The sequence below is a fragment of the Gracilinanus agilis genome, chromosome 2 (assembly GCF_016433145.1).
Source record: "Gracilinanus agilis isolate LMUSP501 chromosome 2, AgileGrace, whole genome shotgun sequence".
Lineage (NCBI taxonomy): Eukaryota > Metazoa > Chordata > Mammalia > Didelphimorphia > Didelphidae > Gracilinanus > Gracilinanus agilis.
In genome coordinates this window covers 198351384-198367867 of record NC_058131.1, presented here as the reverse complement: position 1 = coordinate 198367867, position 16484 = coordinate 198351384, and the positions used below count along the sequence as shown (strand labels likewise).

Below are 16484 nucleotides of genomic sequence, written 5' to 3'. Positions count from 1 at the left end.
AAGTATAATGTCTCCATTTGTAAAAATTAGATAGTATATGCCTTCATTAGCCTAAAGTCAGTTTTGGGGAAAATGAGATGATAGGTATGAAAGGGCATACATAGGAGACATTGTGAAAATGGGATGTAAAAATTCAAGAGTATATGTTTAGCTCTGAACTGGCCTCTGGTCCTGCTTTCATGGTAGCCTGAATGACTGGTTACATTCAGGGCACAATAAGAGCACTGTTACAGACAAGAGTATAACCAGAATGACAGGCAAAGGAAGCCAGAATGACAGAATAATAAAACTAGATAAGGCTTCAAAGAACTTCTGACCAAATGATTCTTCACGTATAGTGAACTTGTGATTTAAAAAATATATGTATTTTGAAAACTGCATGTCAGTATAATTGGTTTTCTTTATAATTTATTTTCTTTTGTATATAAAAACATTATTCTAGCTCTTGGCTCCCAGCTCGTGGGTGGTGAAGGTGCAACTCCTTTCAGTCATCCCAAATCTAGGTTCATCTGACACCGAGGAGCTACCCCACAGCGTCCAGGCTGAGCCTCCACCTTCGTCACAGCCATCCTGCCCAAGTTTGACCCTAATGAAATTAAAGTCATGTTTTTAAGGTGCCCTGGTGGTGAAGTTGGTGTCACATCTGCTCTGGCCCCCAAAAGTGGCCCCTTTTGGGTTTGTCTCCAAAGAAGGTTGGTGATGACAGTGCCAAAGAGACTTGTGAGTGGAAGGGGCTAAGGATCACAGTGAAACTTACCATTCAGAATAGACAGACCCAGAGTAAGGTAGTACCTTCAGTCTCGGCCCTGATCATCAAAGAAAGCCCTAAAAGAACCACCTCAGGACAGAAAGAAGCAAAAAAATATTAAACACAATGGGAACTTTAGTCTTGATGAAATTCTCAATGTTGCTCAACAGATGAGCCACCCATTCCTGGCAAGAGACCTCTCTGGAACCATTAAAGAGATACTCAGAACAGCTGAATCTGTGGGCTGCAATACTGATGGCAGACATCCTCATGATACCATTGATGTCATCAATAGTGGGGCTGTGGAATGCCCAGTTAGTTAGAAGCCACAAAGTGAGGCTACTGCAATAAACTGACATTTGACAATAGACACCAGGGGCTCTTCATTTTTCAGATTGGAAAATTTTTGCATCAGAAGCCACCCCACATTCCAGGAAGTAGCTGTGTTAACTAAGTTTATTTAATCTTCTTATTCTACAGCAACTCAGTTACCTTGCAGCTCATTTTGGTGGGGCACAGGGTGTTAGAAGAACAGAGAAGTTGAAGTATCTTCAAAGTATTCAGCAATGGGGCTGAAAATGGAGAGGAAATTGGTTGGACAAGTCAGCTTTGCCCAAGACAAGAAAAGTTTGTCACCTTTGCAGGATGAAAAGAAAGGGCCTAACTATTTGCCTTATAAACTTTGAATATGGTTTTCTGGAGGTGAGGACCCCTTTGAATATCATCTTAGGAGAGTTCAGATAGCTGAAACTTGGGATAAAGAAATCCAGAAGGGAGATTCTTAAAGGGATAACCCTTGGCTCAAGATTTTTGCATAAATAGTATATGTTTATACTAGGGTGATTGTATGTGGCCAACATTGCATAAAAGTTTTATTTTCTAAAAAAAAAAAAAGGCAAAAAATATTATTCTGAACAGAGGTCCATAGCCTTCAAGAAACTGCCAAAAGGGCCGATGGCAAATAAAATGTTAAAACCTATGCTTTAGCCCAATCTTCTTGTTCTATAGGTAAGGTAACAAAGAGAATCATAGAGAGCTGAAATGGCTTGTCCAAGGTAACATAAATATATTCAAAGCAAAAGCAATACTGGAACCCGAGTACTCTATTAACCCCTTTCTTTTTATATTCCATATCAAAGTTTGAATTTTATTTTATAGATAAATAACTGAAATTGGCTAAAATAATTCATTCAATATGACATCTTAAAGAAAGATACTAGCACTCTCCACAACCAGAGACTGGATATGTGTCCTTAATGATTAGGACTAGAATTATTTTAGGGACGCAACAGGACTTGGAATGTTTTAGATGCATTAAGGTAAGTGGACACTAGGCAACTGTTGAATACACTATTAATGAGTACATTAATCAAGGATGCATATAGAGACTGGCAGGAATACTTTGGTATCAGAAAATAAGCTTCATCATTTACCTCAATATAAAGGGATAAAATTAGACTAAATGATTCAGATGTAACTATGCTTCTATTTTAGGGGACTGGGCAATGAAAGTCATTCTAGGTATTCATGTCTGTGTCACCCCTGCTGTTCTTCTCAGCAAGGAACCTAGTCTAGTCAGACTGTTTTACTAGATATCATCATTCGTCTATTTGCGGCCTATTAATAAAAACATATACTATTTTCAGTGTGGGAAAGTAAGTCACTTGTATACATGTTCTTCCCTTGCTTTAGAACCAAGATAATGACGTGGCCTTTGCTCTATGCTTACGAACATTTCTCATTAAACAGTATGTAATTGGCCACCAGTCACTCTGTTCTGCTGAGAAATATGTCCAAGGACATATGATTAAGTTGTAAAGTTAATATGACCCCAGCACAAAAGGAAAACTCTGGTTTGTCCATTTCATATGGGAGAAAAATTTTAAAAAATTCTGAGTACAACAAATCAACATAGAAGCACATACAAACTATTCCATTATATATTAAGTTATGAATAAACTTTATTATAAAAGGTATTGTGACATGAAATGGTTCCTGTGTAGATCTTGAATTGGAAAAGAAATCAGATAGTCTTGATACTTAATGAAAGTGGGTACATAAGTCTTTCTGTATTTTTTCTCATGGAAACAGAATATATTAACTGAGGGAGAGGCAAATACTCTATCGAGATCCACTTGTTTCCTTTAGGTGATTTTTCCCCAGAAATTGGATTATATTTGAGAATGAAAAAAAATTATATATTTTAAAAGTCTGCCAATACCTAATCATTAGGATTTTTTTTTAATTTTAGAAAATGAGGTGATGGCTTTGGCAAGAAATGAATAAAAGTTTTCTGAGGAAATAAACAAAAATAACTTAGCATGTAACCTCTCATTAAGAATTGTTTTTAAAAAAAATTTGTTGTTGCTAGAAAATATAAATTAATGGGCCAAAAAGGTCTCTATTAACCATAGCAAAATTTTGCTAATACACCTTTTCTCTTAAACATAAATAGGTTTTATATTAAAGAAAAAACAATTATCTTTGGTTACCGTTCTTCACACAGAAATATTGAGGAGTTAGCTTCAATGTTCTATCTCAATCCAAGAAAGTCAATTATTTTATAAACTTGGTTTTTAGGACTAATGAGAATTTTGTAGGACTGCGTTTTTCCTATAAGAAACTTAATGGGAATTTAAGCAAGTTACAAAATCTTGATGGACCTTGATTTCCCTATCTATAAAGTGATACAATTATTTTTCATGTCTTCTGAGGTCTCTTAAAACTCTAGATCTAAGCTCCAATGATGCTATGTGCAAACATTACTGTATATTTGCCCCAATGCCCTTCCTATTCTATTTGCATTACTAAGGGAAATGATTTATCCTACTCAAAGTGACAGATGTTCTTCACAATCATTATCTCCTTACTTCAATTCATTTGGAAAAACAAAATATCAAAAATATCAAACAAATTAATAAAAAATATAAAGGAAGAAGGTTTAGCATTACCATATTATAAATTGTATTATAAAGCAGAAATTATCAAATCTATCTAGTATTGGTTCAGAAAAAGAAAAGTTTATCAGGGGCAGCTGGGTAGCTTAGTGGATTGAGAGTCAGGCCTAGAGACAGGAGGTCCTAGGTTCAAATCTGGCCTCAGACACTTCCCAGCTGTGTGACCCTGGGCAAGTCACTTGACCCCCATTGCCCACCCTTACCACTCTTCCACCTAGGAACCAATACACAGAAGTTAAGAGTTTTAAAAAAAATAAAAATAAAAAAGGAAGGTTTATCAGTGGAATAGAACAGATACAAAACAAACTAATGAAATATAGTAACTTTGAATTTCACAAAAGTATAGATCCAAATTTTGGGGATAATAACTTACTATTTGGTAAAAATTGTAGGGAAAATTCGGCAGAGACTAGATATAAACCAATATCTAACACCATTGTCCACCATAAGGTCAAAATGTATAAAAAATCTAAATATAAAAGGAGATATCATAAGTATATTAAAAGACCTGGGAACATACTACCTATCAGATTTATGGAGGGTAAAATAATTGATGAATTAACAGAAGATGGTGAAATAAGGTAACTACTTGAACCTAGATTGATGTTAGTCCACTAAAGTACTCCATTTAATTGATATCAGGCTGCAGACTGGTATGGTAGGCCTCATTAGCAGAAAGACAGTAATAATGCAATCTGACTGCTTCTTGATCTTGTAAACAATAAATTGGCTTATTAACTATTTTCAGCACAGGGAAAGGAAGGGAAGGAGGGCCAGGGAATGGATTCCCTAAATCTAATTGATCTAGTTCTCCCTCTAATCTATGGATTTCTCATGAAATTCTCTTCTTGTCTTCTATACTCTCTGTCTTGAACCCCAAAACCTTATCTAGCTTCCTTACCTACTAACCCTCCAAATGTTGATGGTGGATGAGTTTATAATTCATGAGGAATGAATAGGATAAGGTAAATGATGGAGTCACTCTAGTAGCCAAGGCTTCACTTCCAGGCAGAAAGGTCTCTGAGCTCTTGTTAACTTCTTCTTGGCTAGGATGAAATTCTCTCATATCACTAGATTACAGGAACAGTTGATGGAAACAGGTGAAATCAAAGTGGACAGGTTCTCTCTCTTGAAGACACGATGGTAGGGTGGATGATTCACAGGAACAGGGCCAATGGCTTGCCAAAGAAAGTCCAGTAACCAATGGCAGGAAGTGTTATCTCCCAACTCCTGAAGTAACAGGAACACTACCCTCAACTGCCTCTGTGAGTCTTCTTTTATATATTCCTCACATTCTGTAGAATTTCTCCTTTTTAGTTCCATGCATGAGCCAACCTTCTTCATGCAAAGCCATGCATTGGACTTCTGCAAATGATACTCTTCCTCTCTTTTCCCTCATTCAATGGAGAGCATTGTGAGATGAAAAATGGATAATTTGATTACATTGATTTAAAATTTTTCTGTATAAATAAGACTAATGTAGCCTATATTGAAGGCAAAAAGAAAATTGGGGAAAATTTATAGACCATTTCTCAGATAAAAGTCTCCTAATTTAAAATATATAGAGAACCTTGACAAATTTGTAAGAATAAGAGTTATTCCCTAATTGGTAATTAGGAAATATAAAAGAACAGATTTGGGTTGAAGAAATCAAAGCCCATATGTCGGTATGAGAAAAAATTCTCTAAAGCATGACAGATCAGAGAAATGCAAATCAAAACAAATCTGAGATATTATCTCATACCTATCAGTTTGGCTAAACTAGATAAAAAGGCAAAATAAAAAATGTTGGAAGGGAAATGGAAAATGGAGACAATAATATACTACTGGTTTAACCACGAACTGATATGATCATTTTGTTAAGCAATTTGGAATTATAGTCAAAGTTATAAGACTGTACATACAAGTAATACCATTGCTAGGACTTTTCCCCAAGGAAATCAGGGAAAAAGGAAAAGAATGTATATATTCCAAGATATTTACTGTGGCTCTCTTTGTGGTGGCAAAATAACTGGAAATTGAGGAGATGTCCATCAATTGGTGAATGGCTGGATAAATTATGGTATATGATTGTGATAGAATATTACTGTGTCATAATATGAGCAGATTAATTTTTTTAAAAAACTTTGAAATATCTACATGAAATAATGAAATATAAAATGAGTAAAATCAAAGGAACATTATACATAGGCACATAATTAATATTTGTAGAATTACTTGTGAATATATGCTCTAGTCAATGAACTACAGAATAGAAACAGGAAACATACAGCATATATATATATATACATATATATATATTTTTGAGTGATACCTTTTATGTGGAGGAAGGGTGAAGATAGATGGGAATAAATTTTATTAAATAAATAATATTAAAAATCAAAATTTCTTTTTTAATTAACATAAAAAATTGTGAAAACCAGAAAATTCTAAGTAGCAAATCTGGCCACAGGATATGCTGGCTTCATGGAACATAGATAATCATAGTATAGAAGAAGAATCAATTAAATGAGAATTGGGAACCCTGAAGTTCTATCTCTACCACTATCAATAAAATACTATGTTTCCTTGAGACATCATTTACACAATCTTATCATTTATCACAATCTGAGAAATTTTACTTGAGGAAAATCACAAAGTTTTTTAACCACATGGCCACAGAAATTTTCATGGCAGTGTTATAACCTCTATACCCACGAGATGGAATCCATGGACAAGAGCATCATGTGAGCAAGTGGTAAGAATTGCTGACCTCAGCCTTCTGAAGTACAGAGTTTCTATCATTTACTTTCCTGAAGATATGTTGAGAGTTTCTGAACTGAAGATGACCAGAATAGAAAACTCAAAAGGGAGTGAGTTACATTGGGGAAGAGCAAAAACTGCCATTTCATTTATCTTAGTAACCTTTATAGCTTAATAGGACTTCCTGGACTTTGCACTCAGTGCCATAAGTTTTGAATACCTCTGATCATGTCTTTATAAGAAAGAAACCAAGCCTCTGAGAACTTAAATAGTTTGATCAAGATGGCATTACTAGGACATGTCGAGTCTCCAACAAAATAGTAATTATTAACCTCCTCCTCTCCAGATGTATATGTACATAAAAACAAGCTCATAGATTTCCCCTTCCCTCAAATATAAAGCATTCATCATCAAGAACTCTTTCTATTATAGCCTACTCTTTCCAAGACACTGCCGAAGGCCATTCAGTTCATGTCGATGACAAGGTCACACGTGAACCCTAAAATCTGCAAGGCTAGATTTACAAGAGGATGGATTTCCACCTAGGCTCCCTGTGTGACTCTTTTCTTACCAACACTCCCTATTTAGTGATTAATATCCCCAGTAAGTCTCAGAGAAATACAGAAGAATGCTATAGGGTATTACTAGAACCCTTGCAAGCCCCCTACAAACTCCTAGGAAAAGCCCCACCTTTATATATACTAATACAGAAATTCCCCTAGAGTTTCCTTATAACAAACCAGCAAATAGTGAGTTAATGTTAAAGGTTTTAAAACCTTAACTTAGATACACAAGTGCTTGCAAAAAAAAAAAAAACAGGCCAGAATAGTCTCCAAGTCTCCCCCCTCCCTGATCCCTGATTTGGTAGTTAACAATGGATGATAAATAGAGAAATTACTGTCAAAAGGTTGGTACATCCCATTCCACTGACTTGACTGCTTTCTCCACCCCATAGCCAAGGAGATGAGTAAACACACCTTGAAAAGTTGTTAGTAACAAAGCTGTTAGTAACAAGGTTGTTGTAGGCTGGTGTATGACTTGTTCACTATCTCAAAAAAAAAACACAACAAAAACTTATGTTGATTTTGGAATATCCATGCCAACCCTGTATGTAACCTTAAGAAAGAAAAGATATAAATAAAAGAAGTCAGCAGATGGCACTAGGACAGCCTCTGTGAATATCATCTCAATCTCTGTCAGTGCTCATTCAATTCCACCAATGCCACCATGCCCCCAAGTTCCTATTCTATGAAAGCAGGACTATTGCAACACACAAAGTTATTTTTTTCCCTCCAAAAATCTTCCTACCCTCCCTTAACACCTCAAGCAACAATTTATTGTTCCTATATTTGCTGCTGGCCAGTCAATAAAAAATATTATATATTCTCTTTACTTATTAGAATGTGAGCTACTGACCAAAGACTGCCTTGCTCCTCTATTGCCCCAGCACAGTGGTTTCCACATATTAAACACTTAATACAGTTTTCCATTCATTTCCTTTATGACATAATTTTCCTTTATTGTTTTTATAATACATAATAATGATTTTCATTGTCTAATTTAAACTTAAAAATTTAACTTTTTATTATAGTATTGTATGTAATGAGATGATTCAATTTTATTTAAAACTTCAGAAAAAATTACAATAAGAAAAACTCCACATTCATAGAAGCCATATTATAGCCAAGAAAACATATGTACTTAAATCTATGAAATCTTTGCCTATCTTAGTTTTTGGTAGGGATCAGGGGGCCATAAGGTAAACATGAACAAACCCTATTAATGAATGTTTTCTGTATGTCTAGCACAATCTGGGTAATGCTGAAGAACATTATTCCCCTATGGCAATATCTTTTATTTTGGTCTTTAGGAATCAGGGAATTTTTCTATGAATTATTCAACATCAGATGTCTTATGAGTTTACTTTAGGAAATCTTTCCTCCTATTTGGTATTTAACATAGACATTATCCAACCTCATCTGTTCTACAAAAGAATGCTACCATATTCGATTCTCAGTGTGTTACTTCAACTGCACATGTATTTTGTTTGGTAGTATTTAATTTAGTTGGTAGCTGTAATTAAGTATTAACTTTAAAGGAAAGAGATCTTTGTATGAGCTTTCCGGGCAGGTAAAGGATTTGTTTCCATTCAAATGTACAGGCTTTTGAAGTCAAAAAGGGAACATGAAGTCCAAGGTAGGTGGAGGATATATTACCAAATCAAAATCTAGTTGAGATAATTTTGAGTATGGCATGTCTATTCTATAAATAACAACAAACTGTTTATAAATACCTAAAGTGGTACAATTTTTAAAATATCAGATCATTTAAAGAAATACATATGACTGACCCAAGAAAAGACAGTAAATTTTGTTAAGCTGAATATCTAAAATGTGTGCATTGAAGGTATATTTAGAAGCTGTCCAAACTAGGACCATGGGTTTCAGATTTAGAAGAGACTTATAAATCATCTAAGTTAAACATACTTATGTTATAGCTGATTCTCCCTGTAATGTACTTGACATTTTTAAAAGTAATTCATTTTTTCACATGGTTGAACACTCTATAATTTCATTATTTACATAATTTAGCAAATAATTATTGATCATTTACTGTCAATTTAATAAGTTAATATTTCTAAGCATTTACAATGTTCCAGGCATAGTTGGAGATGCATATAAAAAGCTAAATCATCCCTTGCCCATTGATCCATTCATAGCTTATATTGGGGAAACTATATATATGCAAAAAATAAACAAAATGATGATGTAAGAGAATGTTAGAGAGGAAGATTCTAGCAGCAGAGAAAAGTAAGATTTTGTAGAGAAGATAGAATTTGAGCTGATCCATGGAGGAAACTAAGGACTCTTAGAAATATAAGTATGGAAAGAGAGCACTCAAAGCATGGGGTAAAGCTATTCAAATACATTAAGATGACAAATGGATCATTGTATGAGAGGGAGGGCAAGGACTCTAGTATGGCTGGACTATATAGTATATGTTGATGGAAGTAAAGTGTAGAAAAATCAGAAATATAGGAAAGGTCAAGATTTCAAAGAGCCCTCTTTTAAGAGGAATTTATATTTCTTTCACAAGGTAATAGAGAATCACTGGAATTTATTGAGTAGGGAAGTGATATCATTAGATCTGTGTTTTCATATAATAACTGACAGCTCTAATGAGAATGAAGTAAAGAAAGACATGAAGTAGGGACACAATTAAGAGGGTAAATTAATCCCGATGAGATGTGATGAAAGTCTGAACCAGTATGTTTTGTATATAAGCAAAAAGAAGGAGATATAAATAAAGGATACCATAGAGGACAGAAATTATATTTGGCAACTGACTAGACTATGGTAAAATAATTATTGAGGATTTGAGCATGAAACTGAGGTTTTCTAACTGGGTGACTTAAAGGATCATTATGATGCTCAAAAGTAAGGAGGAAATTCAAAGAATGACATATTACTGCACAAAGCATTTTAATTAACTCTGCTATAAAGTCAAAGACAGTGTGACAGGTCTTATAGGAAAGAATATCTGAGGAAGATTAAGTATTGAAATACTAAAAAAAGAACTTTCACATAAGTTTCAAATATATTGAGCTCCAATGGCATAATTAACACAAGAAGAGGTAAAATAAAGGAACTTTCTAAATAGTCTAAGGGACCCTAAAATTTTGCCTATACTTAATTTGGACAGTCTAAACACAGGGAAGTAATGAGATATGTTTAATTTTTTTCAAAAGTATGTGAGCAGGCAACCCTAGAAACTCTCTAAAAGATCTATAGATTAAAATGGACTAAGTGTTAATGTAATTCAATAAAATATTTTTAAATAAGTTTCTAGTCTATATATAAAATCTTACATAAAAATAACATATCAAGAACAGACATATGCAGATATCTAACTAGATTTCTTTGTACTAAAACAAATTAAACTTTTCTGACTCTGAGGCAGATTTTGAAAGTTGGTTAAAAGTGAACAGAAAAAGAGAGACCTAGGAGTTTCCATAATATAGTAATTCTCTTCTTATGTGTACAACTTGTCTTTCTAAGACTTCTTTGCAAGTTCCTAAACATAATCCTGTTCTTATGCATCCTACGTCTCTAACCAGGGTCCTCTCCTCTTCTTTCTCTACTCAGAAATAATATCAATTCCTAAATATTCAGCTTTCATGTCTCTATTCTAATGTTTCTCATATTTATATATTCAGCACTTATCTCTCCTGAGATGCTGTCTTCCATCTCCACCTGCTAAGCTAGATATCTCCATCTGGATGTTTCCTAGGCATTTCAAATTCATAAGATCTAAAACAGAACTCATGATCTTTCCCCCTTCCAACCCAACCTTCTTATAATTTCCCTATTTATGTCAAAGGAAACACTGGGTTCATAATACAAATCATCTTCCATACTTCATCCCCACTAACTTCTCCTATATCCAATCATTTGCTAAATATCATTGATCACAACTCCTCAACATCTGTCCTATCTATCCCTTTTTTTCATTCACAGCAGAGCCAATATTATTCAGATCCTCATCACCAGCCTATTCAAGAGGCTCTTTATTCATCTTCCCATATTCACCCCCAACCCTTTCTAATCTGTCCTTCATACAACTAGCAAATTGATATTCTTGAAGCAAGATGTGACCATGTCACTCCTTTCATAATAAAGCTTTAGAAAGACTTCATTGAATGTAGGTTAAAGATACAAACTCTTCTGCTTAGCATTTGAAACCCTTCAAAACTAGTTTCCTGCCTAACTTTCCAGACTAATTATATGTTACTTCCTCTCCTTTCATGTTCTCTATATTCAAGCCACACTATCATGCTTGCTTTTGCCACTGTGTGATATTTTATCTCCTGATTCCATATCTTTGCATTAAATGTCCCCCATGCCTAATATGCTCTGCCTTCTTAACTCAGTTTTGCAACTCCTCCCTCCTTTTGAATATAAATGACATCTCTTTCAAGAATCTGTTCCTGGGTCCTTTAGCTGTTAAAGTTCAAAATAATTATGGTATATTTTCTTATTTGTACCTTACATTTGTCCTGAAAATTTTGCATCACCATAATAAAAGACATTCTTCTTTAGGGTAAGGACAGACTCAGTTTTGTATTTGTAACCCTAGTATTTCAAATAGAGTTTAGTCTATAGAAAGCCTTTGATAAATCCCTGTTATTTTTTTATTCATTTGAACAAATTTTCATGAAGTATTTCCTATGCACATAATACCATAATAGGTCCTGGAGAAGATTAAAAGTTTAGCCAAGACCTGGGTTCTACAATCAAGGAGGATGTCATTTAATAAAGGGGAAAAATTTAGAACATATTAAAAAATACCAAATCATTTTTTAATGTATAGTGGTGGAGGAAGAGAATGAGTACAGAACTGCCCACCACATTTCTTTTAAGAAATATAATTTATCTAAAAAATTAGGGGGCAGCTGGGTAGCTCAGTGGATTGAGACCCAGGCCTATAGACGAGAGGTCCTTCCTAGGTTCAAATTTGGCCTCAGACACTTCCCAGCTGTGTGACCCTGGGCAAGTCACTTGATTCTCATTGCCTACCCTTACCACTCTTCTACCTTGGAGCCAATACACAGTATTGATTCCAAGACGAAAGGTAAGGGTTTGGGGGGGGGGGAAAGAAATATAATTACTCTAAAAAATTAAAATAACACACCTCTATAGTTATTTTTGTTTCAAAATCTAGAGATGCAGACTTTTCCATCTTAGGTTCTTCATCATTTTTTTCCTGTTCTATCTTGTCTGAAAATAAGTCTCCAATATTCTACAAGTATGCCTATGGTCCCTGAGGCACTTTGACTTGTCATTGTGTATATTTTAACTATTTACCAGAGGCCACATTAGTTCAAATAAAGATATTTAATCAAACATCATGACAAATAATGTAAGAGCAAAGGATTTTTCCAGGTACATACATAGAATACATCCCATAAAATTTCCTTTTTCATTGGCGGAAAAGGCACCTATTTTGTGACTACTCACAAACAAGGAACTTTAAGCAAGGGCACATGTGTAAGAAATATATATGAAGAGGTATTCCATATAGAAAATTATATGTGTAGACAAATAAAGTGAATGAAGCTGCCTACATGTGTCGTCATATTTTACCTATTGTAGCCAAATAATATGCACAAAAGGAATAAAAGTGGCCAAAGCATCCTGTACTTCTGATTCAATAGGCTAATGATATCCTATGGTGAGGTCATGATACTATTATTCTCTGCTGTTTTCTACTGGATTCTTGTTTCCGCTATGCTATATACTTTCTGAAAGGTCTTCCTCTAATGGTTGTAAATAGATATTTTTGTTGGGTATGTGGTTACCAAGCTTCTCTCTACCACCAACTTTTGGATTTCATCTCTGCAGAACCACTTGCTCACCAATTCACCTACCATCACCTGTAATGTAGGATATTTGAAAGACATTGTAAAGAGTAAAGGAAAAATGAACCCAGGTGAAGATTGTCACATCTATTGTTCACTTGTGTCTGAATAAGCCATGACCCATTTTCCCAGACACGCATCTTGCTTAGAGCTGGATATTTTTTTATTACTATTTTATCAATAACTGAAATATTATGTCTCAAAACTCATTTGAAGGAATTTTAACAAAGAAATTCTATATGAGCTATAGGTACGAAGTTCTCTTATTTCTAAGACCCTTTGGATATAAGCTTCACCAGATTTTAATGAGAATAAAAATTAAAGTAAGATGAGCAAGACATTTTGCTGCAACCTCTTTTCCTAAGTTTTTCTTTAATAGGTAAATAAAAACAATGAAACAAAATTCTTGGATTGCAACTCATTTTGGCTAGTGAAAAATCTATACCTAGTAAATATTACAACATAAGAATAGAAAATATGACAGTCTCTTATTCTCATGTCTGATTTGAATTCTATGCACATTCAAATTTAATGCCTCAAACTAAAGGACAACAAAGTAAATTTTCATTTAATATTGTTTCATGTGTGACTATATTTTAAAAGCTTTCTTTTCTTGGTTTTGTTATTTTGTTTTTCCCTCATCCTAAATATCATACCATATGCTATGTTACCACAATAGTTTATTGATAATGATAGTAAGGCACAATGCTTTAAGCTCAAAATGGATATAGTTAGCTTTATAGTTTTTTATCTTTATTAAAGCTATTCTAAATACTGAATTCATCTTAAGAAGATATGCCACTGACAAAATGAGAGGGTAATTGAAAGTGTGTTCAAAAATTCAATTCAATAAAATTTTATTATGCAACTGTTATGTGTACTATTATTTGTTCCAAGATTGAGAATGCATAAATAAATGATAGCTCCTCTCCTTACTAATTAGTATTATCTAGAATGTATTATTTCTCTTTTGCCCCTCTCTTTTGGCCATGCTCTCACTCTCTTGTCCAGTTGCTCTCATTTTGCCTGGGACTTCCTTCAGACTGTGGAGGAAGTCCACTGCAAATTTAAGTTTTTTTTTAAATTGATCTACTAATAATGATTTTTTGAAAAGTTAATAAATACATCTTCCGGGGTTGCTATGATGGTAGAGTATGGACCACTTGGCATCTGTCAACTACCTTTCAAATGACCACAGAAAAAAACAAAAGTTTCTCAAAATGAATTCTAAACTGTCAGAAAAAAGAAAAGAAGGGGTGAAGCAGTGTTCCAATTCAGAAAATCATGGAGAGACAGAAAGCAGGACTTATTTCACTGGGGTATGAGGAGATAGAGCTAAATAATACTCAGAATAACTCAGCCACAATTCATTTCAAGCAACAGGGCCTGGCTTGATTCAGCCTCAGCAGGGTTAGAGCAGAGACCAGGATAATATAGAATAGGTGGCTATGGGAGGAAAAAGTCTCACATAGTCTAGCTGTTACAGAAACTAGATTCAACCCAGGGTGGGCAGCAATGGGAAGAACTCAGCCCAACAAGGTCCAGCCTCAATGGGATTGGATAGAATTCAATTCAACCCAGTACAAATGGAATAACTATAAACTTTCATATAGCAGATGAACCAAGCTTTCTCTGCCAAGTGTGTAATCTTGTACTAACACAGCTGAATTGACCACAGGCACAGTACAATTGTGGGACAGTACTCCATCCACCCCAGAAATACAATTCAGCATATAGACAAATTCAAGGGAAAAATAAGCTCCAAATGAACAAAAGGCAGACAGCAAAAATCCCAATAATGGAGAAAATATTTCAGCAACAAAGATGAACAAAATGAATGCTCATAAAGAATGACAATATAAAAATGAAAATGAGTGAAACATCAAAAGAAAATACTAAAAGGATGTTAAGACTGAAATAAACTCTCTAAAAAGTATAAGAAATAAGACACTTAGAAGAAAAATTAGGAAAAAAGATTAAAAAATTAACATTTTAGAACAAAAACTTGCTTAAAAATTAGATCCTTATAAAAGGAAACACATTATTTCAAACAGGAAAATAACTCCCTAAGAAAGGAAGTCCAACGTCTCGAAGGAGAAAATGGCTCCCTAAAAATTAAAACTGGACAAATTGAAGGTAATATGAATTCATAAGACAAAAGGAAATATAAAACAAATCCCAAAGATAAAAAATATTATATATATATATATATGTATATATATACATATATATGTATATATATACATATATATATATATACACACACACATATACATGTGTTTGTGTGTATAATCTCTCATTAGGAAAACAATTGATAGGAAAAATAATCAAAGAGAAATAGTCTAAGAATCAACTGATTGCATGATAGACATGATCAAAAAAGACCATGGTTATTATATTGAAAAAAATTATTAGGGAAAAGAGCTTTGATGTTCTTGAACAACTAGGGAAAATAGAAATTGAAAAAAACACAAAAAACTTTGAAAAACAACCCAAATTTTAAAATATCAGGATTATTGTAAGGAAAAAATTAAATATTATAGAACTACAATCAGCATTACACAAGACCTAGCAGCTTCTAGGTTAAAAGATCAAAGGCATGGAATATGGCATTTCAAAAAAAAAGGATCTAGGCCTATATCTAAAAATTACCTATACAATGAAAATGAACATAATACTCCAAGGGAAGAAACTGACATTTAAAGAAATTGTGGATTACAAGATATTCCTGATAAAATAACCATAGCTAAAAAGAAAATTCAATGATCAAATTCAACATTTAAGAAAGCATAAAAAAGGAAAAGCAAAAAAAAAACCCAAAGGAATAAGTAAGATTAAACATAATTTCCATTTATAGAAAGTCATAAGTAGGATACTTAAGATTTTTATATTACAAGATACCTAAATACTTACAATTAAGGCAATTAAGGGAACCAATAGTGTTAAACTGATTATGTGTCTTTTGTGGGAAAGTGATAACTAGGATATTTAATACTTATGGTACAAGACATATTTAAGATACTTAAGAAACTTTAAAGTAATCAAGGGAAACAATTTCACAATGGGATTAAACTATTTGTAAGAAACTCACACTAAAAATTATTATATCTATACTACTTGTAGTACCTAAAATATATGAGGTACTTGGGATATTTTAGGTATTGAAGATACTAAAGAACTTTATCACTTTTAGGTCAATGAATAGGAAAATATATAGACAGAGAGCAGGGAGTAAATTGAATATGATAGGATGATATCCACAAAAAAATCAAAGGATAAGAAAGATGAATACATTGAAAAGAGCGAAAAGGAGAGAATATTAACTCACATAAGAAGGAATGTAAGAATTAATACAGTAGATAGAAAGATGTGGGGGATGGCAGGTAATGATTGAATCTTACTTTCATCAGATTTGGCACAAAGTGGGAATAACAAGCACTCAAGTATAGAAACCTATCTTGCCTAATATAGAAATAAGAATGAGAGGAAGAAGAGAAAAGGGCAAGATGGAGCTTATTATCTAGTAGGGGAGAAAAGACAGTTATACAAATATCTGTAGCATGATCTCCAAAAATTAGAATTATAAGTTACTCATCATCACTTTTAGACAAATCAAGAG

General features: G+C 33.6%; 1 protein-coding gene and 1 pseudogene across 1 annotated transcript in view; one reads left to right on the top strand and one right to left on the bottom strand.

Annotated features, from left to right (window-relative positions):
• Positions 1-16484, bottom strand: part of SNTG2 (syntrophin gamma 2) — a 622101-nt gene that overhangs the window by 567853 nt on the left and 37764 nt on the right. The gene's annotated exons all lie outside the window — the stretch shown is intronic.
• Positions 574-1071, top strand: LOC123234929 (annotated as a pseudogene).